Source organism: Triturus cristatus, chromosome 8 (assembly GCF_964204655.1).
Source record: "Triturus cristatus chromosome 8, aTriCri1.1, whole genome shotgun sequence".
Lineage (NCBI taxonomy): Eukaryota > Metazoa > Chordata > Amphibia > Caudata > Salamandridae > Triturus > Triturus cristatus.
Window position 1 is genome coordinate 1,496,740,038 of NC_140591.1, and position 19,886 is coordinate 1,496,759,923.

The window sequence follows — 19,886 nt, forward strand, 5'->3', positions numbered from 1 at the left end:
TGCAGCCTTTCCCGACAACACCGAGGTGAAGCCCCATGAAGTGGTTCCCGGCGATTATGTGTTTATAAGAAATTTCGACAGGAGGAGCCCGCTGGAGCCCCGCTGGCAAACGCCGAAATTAGTACTTCTGACCACGAGGACAGCAGTGAAGATTGAGGGTCGCAAGGGTTGGCTGCACTCGAGCCATATCAAGAAATTTCACGGACTGCCTTCTGATTTGAACTCTCAGCCCTGCCCTCCTCCACAGACTGACTCAAAACTCCCCCTGGTCGAGAAAACTGCTTCCCAGGAATATAAACTGAAACTAAGGTCTAGCAAGTCAGACAGTTTAATTGTTTAAGTCCTCCCCTAGGTGAATCGGTTAAATTAGTTTCTGACATGTATCCCCTAGACCGAAATAGAGAGAGAGATAGACAGAAACAGCTCAAGAAACGTGCATATTGTAAATCACTTCGTAGTCACTGTATAGTGACATTATTGATTATGTTTTTTCTAAATCTTCTGATTATTGCTGCAAGTATACTGTTGCACATATACTACCCTATTTTCAAGCGTGCACATTCTGCTTTCAATGTTACTGTCGAACACTCTTTTAGCGAATTACCTCCGCATGAGTTGCCCTACAGACTTGCGCTGCGCAACAACACATTCATTAGTATGTTACACCACTCCCATCAGACCAACAACGCTACAAATTGTTGGATATGTGGCCGACTCCCTCCCTACCAGAAATACAAGGGAGTTCTGCCCCTCTTTCCGTACCCGTTCACACACAATGGTTCCTGTGGTGCATGGTTTAGTTTGATTAATTCTTTAGATTCAAATACCGTAGTTTACCATGGCAACTGGGTATGGAGAAAATGAAGTATATGGATTAGGTAACTTTACACTTAACCTCATGATTCTGAATGTTGAATCCGAAGCTGCACCAGTCTTGCCTGCTATGTCAGTATTACCAGTCAAAGGTGAATTATGTGCAAGAAAGAATGGTTCAGTACACCTGGGTCATAGTAAATGTACTACTGTGATCGAATTCAGTGATCAAGGCAAGTCTACATTTAGAGCTTCCCGTCATTCCTACTTCATTTGTGGTCATACCGCATATATACGTTTACCTCTAGATTGGGATGGTACCTGTTACATTGCATTCCTTCTGCCACCTGTTTTCCTAGCCCCTCCTGATTATCATAGAAATACCCATCTAGTACACAATAGACCCCAGAGAGATCTCCCGATTGTCGACTACACTGAAACGGCATGGGAGCAATACACAGACTTCAATAAAGGTTTCTTTCCCTACATAGGTGCTGTCTTTAATAGTAAACTGATACGCAAATTAACCAGAACCCTTGAAGCAGTAGTGAATGAAACTACTTCTGCCCTAGGCAACTTAACGGAGGAGCAGTCTGTGATGCGGATTGTTGTTCTCCAAAATCGTCTTGTCCTTGACGTCATCCTGGCCGATAGGGGCGGAGCCTGTAGATTCATCGGATCGAGCTGCTGTGTTTTCATTCCAGAAAACGCGCCATCAGTATATAAAGCCATAACTCGTCTTCATAAGATTGCAAGTCAGATACACCAGAATCCAGGCACCTGGACTTGGTCCGGTTGGTTCTGGAGTGTGTTGTCAGCCTGGGGATGGAAGGTCCTATCCTTCCTAGGTATTGCCCTTCTCATAGTATTCAGTTGCTGCCTGTGTCTACAATGTGGGCCAGCGATTTGCGGCCTGTGTGCCACATCATGTATTCCACATTCAAGTTCTCATTCAAAATCCCGTAAGAAGAAAGAAGAGCAAATGATGTTACGTGAACAGATTGATAGATTCATGAGGATCGATATATCATGAAGGGTCCGTAGGGGACAAGGAGGGAATGAGGAAATATGAATTTTTATGATCCATTGTGTCCCCTATCTTAGACCCCAACGGCTCCATGTACGTGCTACAAGTACATGTATGTTCCCTCCACCTCCAGCTATGAAGACGCAAATACATTTGCGTCCAACGTTAACATGTCCTCTTTCAGATCCACCATGAATGGGTCGAATATTCCGTTCCTAAGTATGCCTTGCCACCGTCTTTATATGGTGCACCTTTCACGTTTTTCAGCTCTGGCGAGTTAGGCCCTGAATTCTGCCATCGAGCCTTTTCCTGCCTTCTGCCTCTGAATGCTCCAGCCTGGACCTGCATCTGTATCCATGACCTTTGTCTTACTCCCTGCGCGGCTAACGGTGCCTGGCTCGGCCTGTTGCCTGCCAAGACTGTATTTTGCCTTCAAGTTATCTGCTCCGCTCCTCGAAAAATACATTCCTGTCTAGTAGTTTAGGTAAACATCCTTCCAGCTGCAGAGCAAAGGGCCCGGCCTCACTGTCTCCGTGCAAGTAATTCATAGCTCCTGTTACCATGGTAGGCCCATGCCCCCTCGCATCTCATGTAGACACGTAGACGCTTATAAACGCACTAGCAGTCAGTATAGAATAGCCTCTGCCCGAGAGACCTTTCCTTCCAGATAATACAGTTCCTTAAACACAAGATATTAGATACGATTTGGGATTAGGTTGTTCTGACATCCCAGACTTCTGTCTCCTCATGTAGGGCTAAATGTCAAGTCCCCTTCACCCTCCAGTTACACGTCAATCACACGTCATGCTGCTGCGCGCGCATCTCTGCCATGTATTTCTGCTGACATTGCAGGATTCTTTTTATGGATCCACCCACCTGTGACATCCTCATAATGACGTTTCTAGTACACGCCCTTATGCACGCCTATTGTAACGCCTTTTTCATTACGTATGTGTATTCTTATCTCTCCTCTCAGCTGTCCGCCTTCTGCATCTGCCTTTACTGTAATGCATTGACTATATATATGATAACCTGTCAATAAAGTATGGTCTATCCCTTCCCGAACCTTCGTGGTGACGGAATCCGATTGCCTGGTTCGAACCAATTCCTTTTTAAGGAATAAAACCCCTTTTAAAACCTCAAATATCACGGATTCTGCCTCTTATTTATTCTGAGTTATTCTTATTGAACTTTACCGCATAAATTAAGTATAGGTAATTTAAATTTACCACACCAAGGCCACGCACAGGAATGCACCATAAATATGATACATATGCCTCATCCCTGTGTGTTGAGACAAGTCAAAATGCCATGCTACTAATGATTGCACAACACCAGCCTCAGATATTTCATCATAGATTACCCCTAACATTTCTGATTGGAAATGTGGTGTTTCAATATGTGAGTCATGGACATGAAAGTGGATGTGTGTGACCCTGTGAGATGTTTTACAACACATGGTGGTGCACGGTGTCCATTGTAGGGACACTATACTGAAGTTAGTAAATTTGTGTGGTACACAGAACCACTGAACAAGACTCCTGCATGCACTGCAATGCACAACAACTTGGGGCCAGTGTAGGCCATAGTTTTGACAGTATTTGATATCCATTCATTGTGTTTCTGCATTGGCAATAGCAGAGCAGAATTCCTCTATGACATTCACAATATGTCGTTGTTAACTGTCAGGCTTATGTTGCCACCCAGGATACTGGGGATGCACCTGGAAAAGGATGCCTGTGATGCTCCTGCCACTCTGACTGTGGTGGGTTGAAAAATTACTGATGCCAGCATGTGGAGGACAGCGAGTAGCTTGGTCTGTGGAGGGATGTTGCTGCAGGTCTGGGATGTGGGCTACAGGCCAGGTGCTATCTGGTTCAGGAGGCAGACAATGGATGCCTTGTTAAGCATGTAATGGGCTATGACCTCCTCTTACCAGAAGTGAAGGAGGGTGATCCTCTAGCAGTAGATCTGCTCCCTTCGACAACACTGTTGTGGCTGTGGTGGTGGTTGTCATGACCCTGCTTTACCCTGTTCTTGCACAGTGTGCACACTCACATTTGTCTAACCTAAAGTGTAAATAGTGCTAGTATTATGGAACTGTTGGTAGTTTAATTGTCACAATGTATCATGTGGGCTATGATCTGAGTAATCCCTGGTGGCAGTGGTCGTTCCATCATTTACATGTTTGTGCACTCTGGATATGTCCAACAATGATTGTATACACAACGAACATTAGTTACGCAAAAAGACATTAAGTATGTTGCATTCACAACCATGATACGTGTCCACACAATCATAGACATGCACAGATGGCCTATTTGATTGTGACACATTGTCAGCACACCTCCACCTTCAGCAGCTCGACAGCTAGGCTATAAAAGATGCTCAAAGTATCTGCATGCACTTGCCCTTGTCAACGCCACCTTACCTGAGTGCCTCCTTTCTTCAGTGACGAATATCCGGTTTCTGTTTGTGCAACCCTCCTTCTGCCATGGTTCCCAATGGCTCCGGGGAGTTTATGGCTTTCCACGGTTCCCTGTCTCCAGCTTTCTGTTGCTGATGGTCCAGTGGCATTGTGGCAATGTGCCATGGCATAATTACAAGTCCACGTAAAGCCACTTTATGTGGCTTTTAATGGCCTTGTAACTATGTGCCTCTTTCACACAGAACACTGCATGAAAGGGGCATTCCATGGGTGTTCCCATGTAACACCCTTGAAGCATTCCCAGATTTATGAGAAATCGCAAACCTGAGAATGCGTCAGAATCTAATGTCCCCGCCCCAGGGGAGGCATTAGGGAAGTGCATTCCTGCCCTTTTCTTTTGATGCAGGGTAGAGCAGCAAGATTCCCTGCAGTGCCGCCCGGCACCATTAGCTCATGAATGAGGCCCCTATTATACAAGTGTGTTAGCATCATTTTTAAGATGAGGTAATTCCTAGCGGTAGGAAACTGATGTACAAGGAAATTCTTGTCAATATAGCGTTGTGTGGTTTATGGAGTCTTTACATGGGAACGGCAAGCTAGCATTCTTATTTTTGATAAGTCATGCAAAACCGAATTGGTGCTGTGACAAGATGCCGCTAAATCTGTAAAACTGTCGCTAACGGGGCTTTGCTGCAACTTGTAAATATGGCGATAACAAAAAAGCCACCGTAGCATCAACAAATTGAATTAAATCCTTGTAAATATGACCCTATATTCTTTTCTGGAATATAAATCTCAGGGACTTTGGCAGACTATTTTTGCATGGCAGTCTAAGGTAATTTTGAAGAGTTTTTGATCTCTGCTCTTAACAGATGGAAATCTGTGTTTTGTCCAAAGTGTATGAGTAGACCAATTAGACTGTGATGTTGATCTGTGCAATTTTAATATGAGCAGTGTAAAGCCCAAATATGTTTCAGCTCCCCAAGTGAAATGTGATTTCACAGATGATTCCTGGAATGAGGCCCCGAGTACGTCCATTCTCCATCAGAAATGTTTAGGCATGCACAAAACCTGGAATCATTCAATGGGGAACAAGTGGTGCCAAAAGCACATATTGCTACAGTAGTTCCAGGCACTGAAGGGAACTACTTTATGTGAATATGTGCTCATTGTGAGAAGCCAGAATGCCATCATCCACAGTAAAGTTAGCCTATGGCTGAATGGGCTGGCCCGTTGCTCCATTCTGTGTGCTGTTGTGGGCCACAAACAGTAGACCAATAGATGAAGAGGGCTGGCTGAAAGGCTCTGTAATTCCTACAGAATGGCATCACTAGCAGTGAAACAAATGGCTGTGGTAGGCTGACTGAATTCCTCCTCAGCGATCAGCAAGAATCCGTGGCAGAGTGGCATCATTAGAAAGTAGAGGCTCCCTCCTTTCAAATGATGCCCTTCATATAACTCCTGCTACCTCGCAGGTAATAGAAAACTCCCAGGCGGGAGCGATTATAAACAAAATGACCACCTCAATTTTCCCTTTGTTGAAGGGCATTGAAGCCTTCAGGGAGACAACAACCCACCTGCCCCAACACCTGTACAGGGAAAAAGTCATTTTTGAATATATGCCCATGTGGGCGTGACCCTTTGCCTGGGGCTGACCCTGCTATAACAAAAAAACTTCCCTAGTGTTTAATGGGGATTCTTGTTCAGGGACTATAGTTTGGCCACATTCGTTAGCATGAATCCATTTAGGAGAGGCACCACTGAAAGGAGGAGATGCTCATCTTTCTAGAAGTGCCTCTCCCATGTATGTAGGTGCTGTAGTGGTTAGAGAAATATCTCTGGATGTTCGCCGCACTGCTAACCTCCTGCTTGTTAGCCAGGTTGTCCGGTGGGTTAATGAAGTCAGCACAGTGTATGGCATGCTCTGCGTCAGCCACTCATATTTAATTAGATATGGGAAGCATTCAAGGCAAACATCACACATTCCACCAAACAACCCATGGAGTTCAAGATATTCACCTTCTCCATATTATAAAGTTAATGCTGAGGATCTAAACATCTCATCCTCCACTCCAGAGGAGTTAACATTCCTAAGGCGCACTTTATCAACGATGCACAATGGCCTTCATAACATAAAATAAAATGTTGTTTGTTAATGAAGGAAATGTTTTTAGAAAAAGGCAAAAGAAGGCTGCAAAAATAGAACATTTGGTTTGTAAAAGGTTATTTTATAAAAGAAAAGGAATTTGTATTTAATATTGGCTCCTTCAATATGAGATTCACAGTAATATCTAAGGAGCATGTTGTTTTTATACATTTACATTGTGACATACACTGGTTAACAGTCACCAAACGTGGTACATACTAGAGTCGGGTTGCTAAAGCCATTGTGGAAAACCTAGGTCCAAAAAGAAATTGAAAAGAGTAATTGAGTGGACTCAAGGAACACCACTATGAAATTAGGTTAAGAAAATGTTACTTAAAGAAGTTCTTAATAAAAGATATTCACTACATATCTAGTATATCAAGAATAAAATCAGTCCCAAAAATACTCTGGAGGTACCAAAAATGCTACATTATGCTAGCCAGTACCTCCTGCAGGGTTATGACATGCCCAGATATCATCCATGGCAAGTTATTGTCTAGCTGTTTAAACTGCAAAAAGTGTTGTGTCAAGGGGGCCTTTTGTATTCCGCATCCATTTTTGCCCTCATGTTGATTTATTCTCAGCTTTGCCTTCTCTGTAGTATGCCCAACAAAGAGTAACTCAACTCAGTTAATCAATGGCACAAATTACATTGATGCTGTTACAATTAGTGCGGGTTTATAAGGTGTTGTGTAATACTGAAACATCTTAGTGTTATTAGTGTGTGCACAAACAACCCAGTTGGCACATGTGAAATCACTTGCAACTCCTGGAAGGTCCAATGCTGCTGTCAAATAACTAGGCATGGTTGTATGGGCTTAGACTATTTGATTTTCAATATGCTGATTTCCTTTAAAAGGAATTAGTTTATTTTTTTCAAATTGCACATTAAATTGTTACAATTACATAAAAGTATTCTTTTGATGACATTTTTCAAGGAGTTAAAAGTAATGTCATGAATCTTATGGTTTAATAATTTCTCTCTTAGATAAAACCAAACATGTTTCTTTGCTCACTTAACCAGCCAGCAAGAATAGCCTCTCTTGGTCAATCTTTGGCAGAGAGCCTCTGATTCCAAAAATTGTGAACTTTGATATTCACAATTATTTTGTAAGAGCAAGATTTGCCTTAAAAGGAGTCTATTGCAAATGATATGAAGGTGGTGGATTTCATGCTGGAGAAGGAAATTGCTTTTTGCAGGTTTTTAAAATACGTAGAATGAGTATTATCCATCATGTTTAATTTCCTGGTAAAGTTAGACTTGGTAACTTTTTAGGGCTTAGATCAAGACATTCTAAGCAGCAGTCCATTGTTATTATTGGCCTCTGCAAAGTTTCAACATAGCAGTAATGTACTTAGACTGTATTAGAGAATGTAAGATTAAAGATGCAAGATTTACGGATTGTACATTTTTATTGTTAAGCTATTGTGCTTAGATGTGCAGCACTTCATCAGTGCCTTCCCAAATACTAATATGTACATTTGCTATAGTTTTATACTCGCATTGCAAGGTTTAGTGGTTTTACAAAAGTTACTCAAAATGCTCTGAGCGCCTTATATGGGAAAACCCAGTAGTGCCATTCAGCACGTGGCATCACGTCGTCAATATTTCATTACATATATTTCTGAAGCAACAGCCATCTCAGGTGGTTTTAACTGATGCCGAGCTAGAGCGACCATGCATTGGTATTTGGAATTTGAATAGGCTTAAAGTGAAAAAGAGCTTCTGCAATGACGCTTGTTAAGGAGACCTGATATTTGCCTGAGGTATGGGCTGCCTGAAGTAGTGCATTAAATATTTAGTTACTTTTCAGCAGTAGAGACATAATGTCATTTTGAAATAAGTAGTGTTTCAGCCGATCAATTGCAGTATGGGATAAGGGCCATTTCTCAATCTTGTACACCCAGACAGTGCTCTGTTTGCACAACTTGCTGTCTGTCGCTTGTTGTGACACTAGGTACTGCTACAAGGATTTGCAATATTCTATTTAATTAGACAATCACAAAACATATTAATATTTCAGAAGTACACCTCCAACACTTAGGTCAAGTTTTTAAAAGTCCCCTCTTTTCCGTACCTGGGCATAGTTTCTACTGACCACATGTTGTACAGCAATGAATCACTCTACGACTTATCAATGAATATTATATCCATAGTTTCAAGGAACATATTAACAGAGGACTGCATAAGGTTTGCATCAGGCATTTGTGGAAGTCAATCCATTTCTTTTAAATTCTATGTACTTCCATGGTTTAGTTTTGTTAACTAAAAGACTTCTAGACCAAAAGAACTATAAGGTAAGGTGTACTTCACGAAAAAATAACTTGCTTTTTGTTACACCTGTCAGCCTTAGGGTGGTCTTCCCCAACTTTTTTGCCACTCATCGTCACACTTTTTGCTGCACTTCTTTTTGTTTGCTTTAGGACTATGTGCACTTTATCACTGCTCCCCAGTGGCAAACAGCTTGTGCTCACTCTCCTAAACCATACTTACATTGGCTCATACCCAATTCCATATTTAATTTACTTAAACGTTTTTTGTAAAATGGTATACCATATTCCCAGGGCCTGTAAATTAAATTCTACCAGTGGGATTGCTCAATGTATTGTGTCACGCACTTAAATAGCACCTTACAACATATTCCAGGTCTGCTGCCTGAATGCAGTTTCAACCTGCAATGTCAACTTGGCATTAAGGCCCCGTTATTTATATATCAATCACCCCAACGGGTATGGTGCTGTGTAATTGAAAGGTTTGACATGTACTTTTAAATTTTACGTGTCCTGGTAGTGAAAAAATCCCAAATTTGTTTTTCACTACTGTGAGGCCTACCTCTCCCATAGGTTAACATTGGAGATTCATTATGACATTTCATAAGCAGAAATTTCCAAATGGGAGCAGGTAGCTATACCATGTTTGGTGCCTTTGGAATTGTGGTGAAAAGCCAGCTGCTGTGACCTGCTGTGCACTCTTTAAAACCTGTGCCTAAAGGGAATGCGTTGCTGCCTGGTGCCTGCCTTGATCCCTCAGAGACCAGCCCTGCTGTTGAGCACTTCTCCCACACCGGAACCCAGGACTACCAGAGTAACTCCAAGGGACACTTTGCTGGTCTCCTGTTCAAAGCCACAGGAACTCAAAAGGCACCCACCATCTTGACGCCGCACCTGGACCCAGCCTGAGTGAGCTCTGAACCTCCAGGATGTGTCCCACTGGACCTGGACCCTTGGTAGTGGTGCTAAAGGTGCCTAGTTGACCAAATCCCAAAACTGACGACAGATACATTTTGGTCGGAAACCCTGAGAGCCAGGAGCAGACCATCTTCTCCTGCTACATTATTATTAGCAGCAAATCCATTTTGGCGGTCCTTCGACAAAGGGTATCCAGCCTCGTGGAACTGTCTTTGCTATAGCCCACTGCCTCTTTCAACTGGAGAGTTTTGACTTCCATTTCAGAGATTAGGACCCAAAGCAGAAATCTTCACAGTGGGTTTGACCCAAGGTTATCTGACAATGACGCTTCCTCCTCGGAAATCTCCTGCAGCCTTGTTCTGCTCAACGTTCCCTTCTCAGGCACTTTTTCTCAGAATTTCTTCTACGTCCGAAGGTAAGCACTGACTGGGCCCAATCCATTGTGTGTATCTGAACCACGCTCCATCGCAGTTTGTCATATTTTTTTACTTTGACCTGATTTTGCACTACTAGATATTCAAGGTTGGTGCATTGACATTTTACATGGTAGTTTTTACAAAAACAATAAAAAATTCATAAAACCATTTAAACTTATTGAATTTTTGTTTGTTTTGGTGTCAAATAATTGATTAACATTTACTTTGTGTTTCTAAATTTGTTTGGGATTTTTCTTGTATTATGTTTTTGCTTTAAAACTATTTATGTGCTGCATAAATACCTTACACATAGCCTCTAAGTTAAGCTTGACTGTTTTTTGTGCCTAGTTACTTCGGGTTAAGCACTGGTAAATTTAGTGACTCTTTGTGGTCCATCCTGCAAGTGATTGTGGCTGTTGCTTGACCAGAGCTCACACCCCAGTCAACCAACAACCCGATTTCTCATACCTTCCTATTTAAATCTGGGGGCTTTAAAAGCCGGGAAAGATCAAGGGAATAAATAATCAAATCAAAGCTAGCCATCAGACAGTTATAAACATGCCTATGTCTTAAGTCAAGCACCAGGGTCATGAGTTACACAATTCTGTGGGAATGTAAGTACAGCGCCATGCAGTATCACCACTTCATTAATATGCAATTAAAATTTAAACTCTCAAACAAGACGGGGGAAAGGAGGGGCTTTTGCAATAATACTCTAACTAGATGATATTGCAGGTCCAGCATACATGCCCAACAATCAGTATTTAACAAGAGGGTATGCAGTTCCTAATAATAACGTCGTGTGTGTTAGAATCACTAAGTCCCAAGGTGATGGTGTGAACGCGGTCTAATTGCGCGGAGTAAAAGATACTCCTACTGGAAATGAAGACCCTCACACACCCAACAAGCGGGTGTCTTGCTTCATCACCGGGTCTTTGCTCCTTATCGGGCCGGCGGTGCAATGCCCGATCAGGCACCCCAAGGGGGCCTTCCTGTCGGAGATCTTTATTTCCAAACGCCGGTGAGCGAGGTGTGTGGGGAAATGGTTAGTTGAAATAACTAGTGTAGGTGCAAGTGGAGTGAAAGGTAAGTGTACTAAAACAGGGTAGGTGATCCACTTCAAACAAATTTAATAAAGTGTGGTCAACACCCTGATTAAAAATAATTGGCACATCTCTCACCATTAGGTGTATGAGTGATATGTGCTACAACAATAATAAAAAAGGTCAACATGTTTCTTGCCTGGATATTGATTAAATGGCAATTCTTCAGGACCAATGTATACGGCTACCTGCACCTTTTTGGTGGTGGCCACAACCTCTAAGAGGTGTCAGTGGTAGCCACACGTACAGCACCCTAAAAAAGTGTGGTGCCGTGTAAATCAAGAACACACAACCCTATTAGGCTGTGGAGACAATGTGGTCAGGGTAGGAACACACTAATTGTTAGTGTCGGTTGCGTCGAGATAACTTTACCGTAAACCTATGACCCCGCCAGCAGCTCAAGCACCACACTTTTTCCAGGCAAGAAACATGTTGACCTTTTTTATTATTGTTGTAGCACATATCACTCATACACCTAATGGTGAGAGATGTGCCAATTATTTTTAATCAGGGTGTTGACCACACTTTATTAAATTTGTTTGAAGTGGATCACCTACCCTGTTTTAGTACACTTACCTTTCACTCCACTTGCACCTACACTAGTTATTTCAACTAACCATTTCCCCACACACCTCGCTCACCGGCGTTTGGAAATAAAGATCTCCGACAGGAAGGCCCCCTTGGGGTGCCTGATCGGGCATTGCACCGCCGGCCCGATAAGGAGCAAAGACCCGGTGATGAAGCAAGACACCCGCTTGTTGGGTGTGTGAGGGTCTTCATTTCCAGTAGGAGTATCTTTTACTCCGCGCAATTAGACCGCGTTCACACCATCACCTTGGGACTTAGTGATTCTAACACACACGACGTTATTATTAGGAACTGCATACCCTCTTGTTAAATATTAAAATTTAAACTCCAGGAAATGGGGCTCAACTGGTTGGAGATGGTTTTACCAGACTTTAATGCTCATATGTAACACGCTGTATGAGACAAAACTGTGGTGGGTTTATATGCTGACAATGTGTTACTAAATGTTATTAAGTAACCTTAGACCTCACTTTCTTCTCTTTATTTAAGATAGCTGGACTGGTAAGAAAAGATGTTTTTTATTTACTGTCTTTGCTTTACATTATAGCATTGGTGGCTGACATTTGCAGCCTATTGGCAGTTTGCCAGTGCCATAGAAAATCATCTGGTAGCATTGTCTGCCATATAACTGTATTGTGAATACTATTAGGACTCCAAGGGTCCTCTTAGAAATGAGTAATTCCATATTTCCATGTGTTTATACTAATCGAGATTGTGCCTGCTTTGAGCAAATAAAATCTCCATTAAGAAAGTGGGTTCTCGTTCGCTGGGGACCTTCTTCCATATTTTGTGGGAATGCCCGGAGGTGGCGCGATTCTGGCGTGGTGTACATGCGGTGCTGCAAGCGGTCACGCGTGTGGCGCTGTTTCCCGAGGCTAGGAGATGTTTGTTGAATGTGTGGGAGCCAACTGATTACACGGTGCCGCAGACGTGGTGGGTGACTCTGGGATATATGGTGGCCAAGCGTGACATAGCCCAATTGTGGGGTTCCCAGAGGTCGCCAACGGTCTCGGTGTGGAAGGACAACATGGATTGGTGTATGTTTCGGGAGAAGGTAGTGTATGTTGCGAGAGGTAAGCCTGGGAAATGGGTGAAGGTGTGGGGCCCCTGGAACTCCTATCGTGGCGGGATTTGTGCCCCGCCACTGACGCCTGATTCGGCAGTGGCCCAGTCACCCTAGTCTGCTTGTTCCCTTGGTCCTGGGTATCGGTTTTGCATTGTTTTTGTTTTGGCCCGCCCCCCCCCCCTATTTCGGTGGATCGGTAGGGTCCTCCCCAGGGGAGCTCAAAATGCTGCTTTGACTTTCGCTGCCTTGTGGATTTGTTTATTGTTTCTCTTAAAAATGGAACCGCCAATTGGGGGCTTCGGATGGTGTGGCCGCCAACGCTTCCTTCGATTTCTGGGACCTTTATCATTTGTCGTTTGTGTATCAATAATTGTATCTATGCTCCCACTGTTTGCTAGCGGCCGGCCGGAAGGTTGTAGGCCCATCCTTGTATATTTTTCGTATACTGTAATAAAGGTTTAAAAAAAAAAAAAAAAAAAAGAAAGTGGGTTCTCATTAAATCCATGGACCTTGCCATTTCTATAGCACCAGTAACAGGAATTACTAGCTACATCAGCATTAAAGAGCAACTCACAATGAGGCTCCTAAAATGACCTTCTCAAAATGCATTTTAACATGTTTGGTTTGAGTTGGCATTTGTGTTTGAATTTGTGGATGCACCTGCAGGACCATTAATTTCTACCAACTCCAGATAGAGAGTAAGCGCATACAAACGTCCACAACACCGTTAACTGCAGGTCGCTGCTGAATGACCTACTACTAATGCGACTGGAGCCAAGCCAGACGTTACTAGTGCTACTAACTGCTGACTACTGGCACTGCTAACTCTGCAGAATCTGCTGGCGTTGCGGGCGCTGCGAGCGCTATTGGCACACAGTCAGACCCATCCATAAACCGCGAGAGGCCTCCTCCCCCGGCGAGTCTTAGTGGTAGCTGGTGGCACAAGCGGGCTCTCAACATCTGCACCCACAAGCTAGGCTCACAAGAGAGAGGCTTATCTCCCCTCCATCGGCCCTCGCCTGTCTCGCCTGTGCCCCCTGAGACCTATGGGGCATGACTTCGCCACGTGGCCGTCGCGGCCTGGTCAACACCTGCAGACCTAAAGTTTCTTTTCACGCTGCTGGGGTGACCCTCCCTCTCTCCCCCTCACCCACTCTCCCCGGTCCTCATTAATGGCACTGCCTTGCCGACTGGGCACACGTTTCTCCCTCGTCTGGCATCTTCCTCTTGTTGGGTAGTTCGCACAGTGGTGCATAAGGGGGCAGACACACAGGGAACACCTGCTGAGGTCTGGTGGGTCACGGCAACATCGCTCTGACACGGCATGGGCTGCAAAGACCCAAAGCAAGTGCCAATAACTCCAACAACACCACTCGGGAATGTGTTTGAACCCATCCACTGAGGTTGCCCAGCGACGCCCTTAATCGGAGGTGACATCCATGAGTGCCTTCATCAATCTCTATGGTGCAAGTGTTGCGCAAGCCTCTACATAGTGTCCCACTCAAACCCGTCTGAGTGCTGGTGTTACGCAATAAACCTTACGTAGGATTATTCAAAACCAACGGTGGATACAAGCCAGGCAATGTTCAGGAGCTTTGAAAACGGCAAGCCACACTTCTTCACAAATCCAAAAGAACTCGCAAAACATTTGACGGAATCCGCAGTACAAGAAATGCAACCTTCTGCAGGGGCCTCAAATAAACGGAAGACTTTAACTATTCATGGCCACCCTATACTTTTCTGTCCCTACTGGTTGATGTCGCCTATCTTCAAAATGGTGCCGGTCAGGCGATTTCAGGTTGACGCCATGTGTGGCCCACAAAAGGTGAGCAGAGGGGCCGACTGGACATCAGCCATTGTTTTCCTCCTCATCTTGTTTTTCTATTCTTATTGAATGGTTGGGCCCCGGAGGTTTGGGATCGCCATCGGCGTAAATCCTGAGTAAACCCTGGAAATCGAGCCTATCAAACCAAGCTACTTGCTTCATATTGCTAAATATGATATAATATTATAATATTAATATAATATAATTGCTCCCCTACAGACTATTGTTTTGGGATTTTATCTTTTGCTTTTTGAGGTTTGTGTTTGTTTACCTATTTAATTTGCTCCAATTTTACGATGTAATCTGTTTTGCTACCTAATCTGCTCTTGATTTTTAATTCCTCCCTTGGTTATCCTACTCCTATATTTTATCGTGTTTGTTTACCTATTTAATGTGATCCATATTTGCACTGGAGTCTGCTTTTACTATCTTATCTGCGCCTGACTGTATTTCCTCGCCTATTTGCCCCCTTACTTGATTCATCATATCTACCATGCTTGTTTTACCTTTTCTACCCTACTGAACATCAATGATGTAATTTTGTTTTGCTATCAAATCTGCTCCTGATTTTATTCCTCTCTTGCTTAACACTACCTCCTTATCTTGCACCCGATTTTTCGACCCCACACTCTCCCAGCGACCCCCTCTCCTCTCCTCCCCTACCCCCATCTTCTTTAACTTCCTTCTCTTTTCTCTGTCTCCCTCTCACATCCACCCAAAATGCCCCTTCACAGCACTGACCATCACCCTCAGGACCATACCCTCTCTAAACATGGCCCCAACTCCTGGACCATTCTCTACCCCCCAAATCTCTCCAAACAGGCAAGGAAAAATTTCAAACATAAACTCCTCATCCGCAACCCTGAAACACTCATTGTCGATAACTACCTCAGCCTCACCTCCCCCATTATTATCAACTACATCTTCTACTCCAAATGCCCTTCCAAATGGAAGAGCATCTTCCTCCAACACCTCCCTATCTCTAAATCAATCAATATCCCATATGGATTTAAAATATCCACCGCTCCCTCCCCAGCCTTTCATGGTGATATTGATATCTCCATCTTTAAAACAGGTAATATCCTTATACAAACCTCGCCATCCCACCTCTCTATCTTTGAACACCACTTTAGCACTATGTCTCTCCTCCTTAACCATTCAGCACCTAACACTCCTCCTCCCCAAATGAACAGAACCCCTCAAACCTCTTCCTCCCCCTCCCCCCACTCTACCTCCACTCTCAACCTCCAAAAATTGACCTCACCATCACCCTCCCTTGACCCCCTATTGATAACGACTACCCCATCCCCAATTACCTACTTCTCATCCCCCACTTATCTCTCTCTCTCCCCCTAACCCCCTTACACCTTACTCCTCGGACTCCTCCTTGAATACCGGTAGCCCCAAACTCCTGTCACCTACTTATCATTCCCTTCCCATGACCCCCCTCCCACTGTCCCCCAAACCTCCCTCCCCCTGACCCAACCACTCACTTACTCCACTGTCTTTTCCCCGCAATCACCTATCACAACTCCTCACCCCCTCTACCCCTACCAATCCCATACACTCTCTGCTCCTCCCCTTCCCCTCTACCCGCCCCCCTCAGGCTCTACCTAACCAACCCCCAACCCCGCACCTCAACCCCCAATAAACACCCATCTCCCTCACACCCCCTCACCCCAACATAATCACACATCCCAATCACACCAATATATTAGTTTCTCACTCGCTTCATGCCCTTTTATCCTCTCTGACCACATTACCTGCAGATTTCTGCTGCCTGTTTAACCTAACCCCTCCACTCTCACTTAACAGATCCGCCAGCCATCACTCCATACCTACTACCCTATCTCCCCCCTCACACAGTAGGCCTCCATCCGCAACTAATCACAACCACTCCCTATCCCCAGACCATTCTCCTCCCACCTCCCATGCCCCTTCATTACTTCCCTGTACCTGGACTACCCCAAGCCTACACAACACTGTACTCGTCCTACCTACTTTAACTTCCAAACCCTTAACTCCTCCCAGCCCCGTCACCGCTCACCCCACACCATCTACCACATCTCCCCCTCTCATATTAGTCCACCCTCTGCAAATAACTCAGACCACGCACTCCCGATACCTCCCCTCTCCTCAATTGCCCAGATCCTACACAACATTGAATGTGACCTATCTAATTTAACTACTGAATTTGCCCGACTCAGAAAAGACTTCTTTGTCCACAGCACCAGAACCCTCCCTCACCATAAAACCACCATCCTCCCTCCCTCAAACATCCCCAATAACAAACACAACCTTTGGAGATCACTCCCTCTCCGATGCCGTAAGCATAAACCTCTCCGCACCTCGAACCATCTCTCCCTGTCCGACCTCGCCGACCTATGTAACTCCTACCTTACTAATCTGCCAACCACCAACCCTCCACTCCCTTATGCCCCCATCCCTGTTATCATAGGGATAAATAGAACCCCCTCCTCCCCCGCTTCTCCCAGGCCACCACCTCAACTTTCGCTGATCCACTCTTGACCACCCTCCATACCCAACCCCACACCACTGAAATGCATGCTAGTTAACTGTCGCTCCGCGGTCCTACACGCCACGGAAATCTCGGAAACCATCCTGAGTGAATCCATTGATATTGCATTCCTCACTGAAACCTGGCTAAATGACCACTCAATGAGCATACTTGACCTTCTCTCCCCCCGGGATCCTCTATTCTTAGAAAAGATAGACCTAACAGAGTTGGGGGAGGGCTAGCCATTATCTTCAAAAAGGAACTTCAGATTTCCCTTATCACTAACCCAGGCTACTCCTCATGCGAATACCTGGAAGCAGAACTGTTAACTCAAAACTCCCGCCCAATTTGTTTACACAACATTTATCGCCCCCCGGGACCACCACAGCCCTTCATTGAGGACTTATCTGATCTACTTGCACAATCAGCATTATCCAACTCAAAAAATCTCTTTCTTGGGGATCTTAACCTCCATTGGAATGATACCAATGACCCCACCATCTCCCTCCTCACTACACTTCTTGAAATCAACGAACTCAAACAACTCTGCCAATCTCCAACTCACACTAAAGGATCCATACTTGACGTCATTCTGTCCAATGATGATCTGACTTCCGTTACCAATATCATCCCCACTGGCTGGTCCGACCATCACCTTATACTTTTCACCATTGCTACCTCAGCAAACCTCCCTGCCCCTAAAACTACCAGACCTATGAAATTGACCATAAACCTAAAAGGCATCCCCCCAGGAGTTCTACAATCCAAGCTCAACTTCTTCTCATTCCCCCCTCACAAAATGCGAATGAGCGCACTGAACTATTTAACAATACTGTTACAGATATTCTTGACCAACTAGCCCCGCCTAAACTCAAAAACCAAAGACACACACCCTCAAACTCTTGGTTTAATACAGAGATTAATAATGAGAGACGGGCACTCAGACTGTCGGAAAGAACCTGGAGACACCATCCCTCAACCTCCCATCTTGCACTTCTCAGACATGCCAGATCCACTTACAACAAACACATCCTCAAGGAAAAGGCATCCTTCTTCCGCACTCAACTTGACCGTGCCAAAAACAGACCCAGGGAACTCATCAGACAGATGTGAAGAAATTGCCCACTTCTTCTCGGCCAAAATTGCCAAAATTGACCAATCCTTCCTTCCCACACAACTATCCTCCAACTCCCAATTAAATCCTGTCCTCACCTCTAATGCCTACTCCACATCCCCCCTTCCAGACGACACACTCTCTCCTCTGCCCTTTATCCTACCGCTCCCCAGCGAGCCTCCTCACCCTCCCATTTCCATACCCCCCACCACTCCACAGGCCTCTCACCTTCCACATCTCCAGTAACCAACTCCCCTAAATCTCAACTTAAGAACAATGCCTCCTTGCTCAACTTTCTCCCTGTCACTGAGCTTGAAGTCCTCAATATAATTGGGAATCTAAAACCGTCCTCCCACAAAAAAGACCCAATACCCTCCAACCTTGCCCCCGCCCTTAAGCACATCATCACCCCATTCTGGACCAAAATCGTCAACACCTCTCTCTCCACGGGCTGTGTCCCCTCCTCTCTTCAGCTTGGTCAAATCTCGCCCATAATCAAAAACCCCAATGCTGACCCCAATGACCTAAATAATCTCCGCCCCATCACTAACCTCCCCCTTCTCTCAAAGGTACTTGAAAAATGTGTCCTACTACAACTAGACAAACACATAGAAAATTTCAACCTTCTCGACCCCTTTCAATCTGGCTTCAGAAAAGGCTGCAGCACCGAAACGGCAATGCTCAATGTCATAGATGACATTCATCAATCACTTGACAATGGCGAGACCTGCCTTCTTATCCTTCTTGATCTCTCCGCAGCATTTGATACAGTCAAGCATTCAGCCCTACTTAATGTGCTTAGGACCCATTTTGGCCTTAATGGCACCGCCTACAAATGGTTCATCTCTTATCTACAACACCGTACTCAGCAAATCAAAATTCAAAACTGTCTCTCTACCCCCACTCCTGTCTCCCTTGGAGTCCCCCAAGGATCTATTCTCTCTCCCTCCCTCTTTAACCTTTTTATAGAACCCCTCACCCTCATTCTTAACCAAGCAGGCATAAATTACCACCTCTACACCGATTACACCCAAATCTATTACAAGATTAAAGCTCATGCTGACATCTTACACCTGAATAACACCCTTACCAAGATCCAAACCTGGTTCCATTCCAATCATCTCAAACTCAACCCTAACAAAACCAAAATCAGTCAGTCAAGAAAGCTTTATTCGACGATTGTCATAAAAGCATACAAAATTTATATATATACACAATTACAGACGACATATTAAAATAGTTTAAGACAATAAATAAAGGCATTTGCAAAAATATTGACATTTCAGGGTATAGGGGTGGTTACCCCGCCAACATTTTGCTCCTAATCACCCATGCCCTTCCAAGAAACTTGGCAACAGATATGTAGACAAATGGGATTTCAGCAGAACGCAAGATACGCACTGCCACCTTAGCATTTCTGGTACCCAGCTGTCGGCACATTGATTTTAACCAGAACTGGCGGGGAATTACATAGGATGGACATTGAAACAGGAAATGATTGACCGATTCAATAGGTGCAGTACAGCCAGGACAATTAAGCACGTTAGACACGGCCCATCTAGATGTAAACTCTCTTACTGGGAGACTGCCAACCCTGAATTGAAAGTATAGCTTCCTGTCCAAAGGATTTGTAATGTCATCCCAAAAAGGTGC